This window comes from Falco cherrug, chromosome 5, assembly GCF_023634085.1.
Source record: "Falco cherrug isolate bFalChe1 chromosome 5, bFalChe1.pri, whole genome shotgun sequence".
NCBI classification, from domain to species: Eukaryota; Metazoa; Chordata; class Aves; order Falconiformes; family Falconidae; genus Falco; species Falco cherrug.
Genome location: NC_073701.1, coordinates 65,910,882 through 65,916,881, shown reverse-complemented (window position 1 = coordinate 65,916,881; position 6,000 = coordinate 65,910,882). Strand labels below are relative to the sequence as shown.

Below are 6,000 nucleotides of genomic sequence, written 5' to 3'. Positions count from 1 at the left end.
TGCTCAACGGGAATGATAATATTTACATTCTCCTATTCTTTTGTCTATTTAAATGATCGGTGGCTTGAGAATCTGACTGTCTTTTGTAGTGCTGGTACAGTGTACAGCACAGCGCAGTCATTTCAGCTGATGCTTCTAGATATTACCATAAGGTAAAAATACACGTTGGGGACTTAAGTGCACTGCCCTAGCATGTGACTCTGCCCTAGTGCATGTCCAAGAAGGAAAGTCCTGAGACAAGGAGGACTTCAGTGCTGACTTGTGGGCAAAGGCAAGCCTTGGTGTGTTTAAGTACTGGAGCACGAGATTTTATATTTCACAATCTCCGAGCCGTTTAATGCATTGCAATGTCTCAAGTATTCCAATACTGGCTGATTCCTGTGGACTTTCCAAAGATGTTCACTGGCAAGCATGTTGTATTCAGTGATAGATGTATAGCTGTCTCCTGCCCTTATTCAGGAAATCTCTTTTATTGGTCTGATTTTCATCTATTTGGATTCTTCTCACAGTTGTGACTCACATCTGCCTGTAAGCCATCCATTCAGTTGTATCAAAGAACAGGGAGAACCCTGTGGTATTCCCAAGGACATCAGCAGATATCCAGGCTTTGTGAATGTGCAGACCTTCAGGACCTCCAGTGTAGGTCCCCTGGATGTCTCCTTTGGGGACTGGTTTTCCTACAAAGGGCCCTCCACTAGAAGAGCAGCTTCCATAGGTAATTCAAGCCCCACTAGATCCAAAAATTTTTTTCCAGCTTTGTGGAAATCACCAAAATTTCTGTGGATGTTTTCTTCCTCTTGTGCCCTGATGCCTCATGGTGTGGGTCACTACTGTTTCCACTAATAAGGACAAAGGCCCCAGGTGTGTCACAACCATGTGGACCTTTTTTTAGAGGCTCTCAAGAATGCAAACTAATCAAAGGGTCACCACAGCTCTCCCTGAATTCAGCTGTGCTGTTGCTGACTGGGTGACCAGCAGTCAAGGTCACCATCCGGATTGATGAGGAGTTCTTCAGGAGCAAACAAATTATTTCTGATTTGAAGCAGTAACAACCAGTTGCTGTGCAAATATCAAGGACTGTAACTGGATTAACTACAGAACCATAGAAAACCACAAGGACTGGAGGATATAATTATCTTTAATACAGCACGACAAAGTATCATCCTCTCTTATGCAAAAAGTGAGGCATGTGGAGAAAGAGGCAGAACTGCTGTTGGGAATGTAGTTTAGCTCCTCCTCTGTAGGCACTGGTAGTACAAAGCAAGTTATTCTTTCTTTTTCTCCCCATGACTTAGAGTATTTTTTCCTGTCTTGAAGGAGTCCCACTGTTCTCCCCTGCCTTCCACACCTGCTCTCTTCTTTGTCTGCTGAGCTACAAAGTAAAACAATAAACAGTCAAGGCACAAAAATTCATGTGGTTTGGTTCCCAATACTCAGAAGCTGGTGAATTAGAAAGAAGGGAAGATTTTTTGCTGACTGAGCCTCGAGTTCCTCCTTCAGCAGACGAACTGCTCAAATATGAATGTTAAATCCATATTCCTCCATACTTAAAGGTTTTTTGGGCTGAGTATCTCAGTGGATTTCTTACCAAAAGAGCCAGCATACAAGTGAGTGCTGGCTGGTTGTGCAAAAGTAGAGTAGAAAACTGTCCCTGGGTTTGGGAGGTGGGTTTTGCTGCGCTGGCATGCTGGGAGATTAATGCAAGCCACTTAGCATCTCCTTCCTCCCCCTCGCTGTGCCTTAGGTTCAGGAGGAACAATGACATTTGCCTCCTTTGTACTGATTTGAAAGCTACTGATGAAAACTGCTACTTAAGGATTAGTTAGTAATGTAGGGAGGAAATTCTTAGGGGGGGGGCAGGGAGAAAGAAGAACATTAAATATGCTTTTTAGTCCAAATGTATACTACATGTTTTTAAGGCAGAAAAAAGGCCTTTCTCAGAAAAATTACATTTCCAGAAGAACTTTTCATTTTTACAACACTTTTTTTTTTTTTTTTTTTTTTTTTTTTTTTCTACTGGAAGAAGATGGATGCAAAATTTCCATCAAGGTCTGAAAACAAATTAATTCCTTGTTTTGCTAAAGATACTTTTGAATGATGGTTATATTATTCACAAGTAAAGAGAACCTTAAAAGGAAAGACTGGTTGATTTCCCATATCCCTGGAAGTGAAGCTGTTATTACCTTTGCTGCTTCTCAGAAAAAATCTCAACAGGTCATATTGTTCCACTGTGTGCCTTAGACCTGAAGAAGCAGGGGAATTCACATTCATTTAAAGATACTGCAGTACTGCCTCCATAAATCCCCTCAATGGGACAAGATGTAGGCCTAGCTTGATGAGATAAAGGTAGTGTTTTATACCAAGTTTTCAAGCTTCATTCTAAATAGTCATGGATTTTGTGAGTATACATCAGATTTTTATGTTCTTCTCAATGTCAGTGTCTACAATTTCATCCTTTACTTTAAAAAGAGGAGCAATTGACTGGCAACACCCAGAATACATCCTACAACATCCATCTACTGTGTTTTAGGATCTTGCTGTAATGCATTAAAGCACTTTTATTTCATATGAAGAATGATATATACTGAAGTTAATGCTTCATGTTATCATAGCATAATGGTTAATGTTATCATAGCATATATTTCTTCTTTTAAGAGTTAACCTACTATCCAACTTGCTTTTGCAATGAATGTTTGCATAATGTAAAACAGCCACTTTGATCCTAATAGAAATAAATGGCTGAAAGAACACAAAAAAATGAGAGCTTTTGCTTACTATTTAAATTCTTTCAAATAGCAGTGCTGTGTGAAATTCTAATACACTCTTTCTGCAACAGTCAGATATTAAAATGGTTCAAAGATTAGAAAATCACTTAAAAATGTAATTAATACAGCAGCACAATTCTCTGTGGTTTGTAAGATATGATGCATTTAGTGTAGCAAATAAAACATAGCATAGGACAGTCATCCACGTGTGTTATACATCTAATCCACTAAAATATGTACATAGATTTACTGTATTTGCCTTACAAACTTTGTATTTTCTGGCCTGGATATTAAAGAATGATGTTTAATTTAATTTTACAGCTTCTTTGCAGTCATTCAGGGGTTTTGTAGTTACCTTCTTCAGAAAATTCCTGGTTTTAAACCAATACTAATAAAACTGGCAATTAAATATGTAAGAATATATCCTAAAAAAATTCTTTTATTCATGATTTATAGGATCACAAGTTGGAAGGGACCAGAGGAGGCTCTCTAGTTCAACCTGCTGCTCAGTCAAGGTCAGGTTTATTTTTCCATGGACAATGTCTTGATTTTGGTGCCTAGATCTTCATACTGATACTTGGTTAAAGGTTCAAAACTAGGAAGATGCTCTTGCTCTCAGCATCCAACTGCCTACTGAGCAAATCTGTGCATTGGTGCTTTGAAATGATGGTGTGTTTCCTTAGGGATCTCAGTTTCTGAAGCAATTATTGTGTCTCTGACTGCTTTATGAAAGCTTTGCCATGAGATGATGTTGTTTTACTCATTTCAGAGGAGCTTGATTTTTAAGGATTTCAAAATTGCAAACACTTCTAAAAGTTTGACAGTTGCCTGAAGTTACTTTGCATAAAGACTGAGACACTAGCACAGTTACTACACTAAAAACTTAAGGTCAGGGGCAACAAATATTTAGTCAATGATCTACAGTCATGTGAAATACACTATATAATCCTTGGATCTCTGCTTTACAGTCCTGTGCATTGATCTTCACATGTTCTTAGCATTTCCCATATCTTTATACCCTATAATGCAGTTTCTGAGTCCAAAAAGGAAGAGAAGAATCAAAATATTGAAGAGCTGGTTACTACAGTTTTCCTAACTCTTGGGCAAGAGTATTGTTATGAGTCCAAGGAAGATACTATGCCACTAAATTTAAAAATCACACTGCAGATTTTGGTAATGTCGATAAAGATAAAGCCTCTGTAAAGTTTATTGAAACTGAGCCTTCAGACCTTGAAGGTATTTATTTATTCAGGCCAAATAATCTTCCTAAAGAGAGAGCCTGGGCAGAGTGATGAACAATATGAAGTAGATAATTGCAAGATTAAGTCTGAGAACACACTTAGAAGCCTGTTTCCTTTTCATAGAACACTATAGAGACTTAAAAGAATAATATTTAAGACAACTGACTAGTCAGCAAAGAGCAAAAAAATTAATAAAGGAAAAAAACCTAGAAAATACATGGTGATTAGGAAATCACAAACAGTTATGTATTTAGAACTACTTTCTGGCTCTTACAAGGAAGTGGTGGGGTGTTAGTAAGGTGTACAATTAAAAGGAAACAGACACAAGCCAGTCAAGTGCTCTGCATGGTGGAGTTATTACTACATAGGGAAGCAGAGATAGTCATGGTACTCTGAGCAGTGCAGTGGCCCCAGTGACCAGCAGGAGCAGTCCAGTTGAGAGGTGAGGCATTGTGCTCACACCTCTGCGCCGCTTATGCTACCCAAAGCTATTAAAGCCCCGAGGAACCTGGTCTGACCTCATTGCTGACCCTGCTGTGTGCAAGAGCTTGGATGAGTGAGGTCCCTTCTAGCCTGAATTAACATACAAGCCTATGATTTTAGGATCCCCGGAGAAATCCTTCTTGGACATCACTGTTTGGCACAAGGCTGCAACACACGTAAATGAACTGAAGTCCACTTCAAGTTGCACCTGAAGGAGGAACAGGAGAGAGAGAGTAAGGGAGACCAAGAGTGGCCTTTTTTCCTCTTTCTAACAATTTATGTGCTTTCAGACGCTAATTATAATATGTTCAATGCAATTCTAATGCAATGCAACACTAATTCTGTGTGAGCTGCTGTGCAATGGGCATTAAGGTGTTGGGGTCAACGATATGGATAATTAGCTAGCACTGTGATTCAATACATTAATTCTCTCTGAAGGAGTAGTAAAACGTGTGTTGACTCTTGGTAACCTCAGTGTAGGTGTTGCAACCTTGTAATAGATGTGGATGCAATAACCTGCTTGAGCTTGTCTACTTGAGATAAGGTGTTTTCTTAAGTGATGATGAGGAATGCTGCTCTTCTAGGGAGCCAGAGAGTGTCATTAAATTAGCTAATATTTTGCTGCCCTCCCATGTAGAGCAAGCATTGCTAAAGGGCAGCAGTGCTGTCAAATTCTTATTGTCTGGAGCAGGGAATAAAGCAGAGAGAAAAAAGGATGAAAACAGTAGATAAAGGGCCTAAGGTGAATTCAGGCCTAATACACAGTACATTGAGTTGTTTTGTTTGCTCACTTTTTTTCCCTTCCTCAGTAAAAGTAGTTCAATAGTTATGTTTTTTCAGCAGCATAACATCTCTCAATGCTCCCCACATTCCTCCATCACAAACAGAGTTCATCTATCAATAAAAGCATTTCAGATCTCTCTAGACCTGGAGACACCAGGCAGAGTTATTAGTTCTTCCCCAGCTTATTCCAAGGTGCCAGAGTTCAAAATGAAAACGTACAGATTGCTGATAGCCATGCCAGAGCCAGGGAGCTGCACAGATCTATCCCTGCATCTGTCTCTGCATCTATATAAACACCAACAAGCACATCCAAGGATATCAAATTGAGAATAAATGCCTGTGTGCAAAGCATTTTTGTCTGTGACAGGCCTTAAGAAACTAGAGGGCAAATTCTCTGCTGATGTAAGTAGCACAACGTTGTTAAACTCCATGGACCTGTACCAGTTTAGAGACACATGAGATTTGACCCCATTACTTTATTTAGTGACACTTATAGTAATTTCAAGTTGTCAAGTCTGCATTGCTGTATTCCAACAAGTAACACCTTTAAACCCTGCTAACAACTTTTCTTCCTCTAAATGTCGTGCAAGCAACTGTCATTCCTTTATGATCGAACCTAAACCAGGAAAGCAGATGATTTTTAGTTATCTGTGTAGCAATTTATATCCTGAAGAACACCAACACAGTTTAGAGACTCTGAGACACAATTATCCACTCTGTGAAGACAA

At 39.2% G+C, this 6,000-nt stretch overlaps 1 long non-coding RNA gene across 1 annotated transcript in view; it reads right to left on the bottom strand.

Annotated features, from left to right (window-relative positions):
- Positions 1-1,123: 1,123 nt before the first annotated feature.
- Positions 1,124-6,000, bottom strand: part of LOC102053540 (uncharacterized) — a 168,246-nt gene continuing 163,369 nt past the window's right edge. Inside the window, exon 3 of the long non-coding RNA XR_265625.1 lies at positions 1,124-1,372. This is a non-coding gene — a long non-coding RNA (uncharacterized LOC102053540). The remainder of the gene's footprint in view (positions 1,373-6,000) is intronic.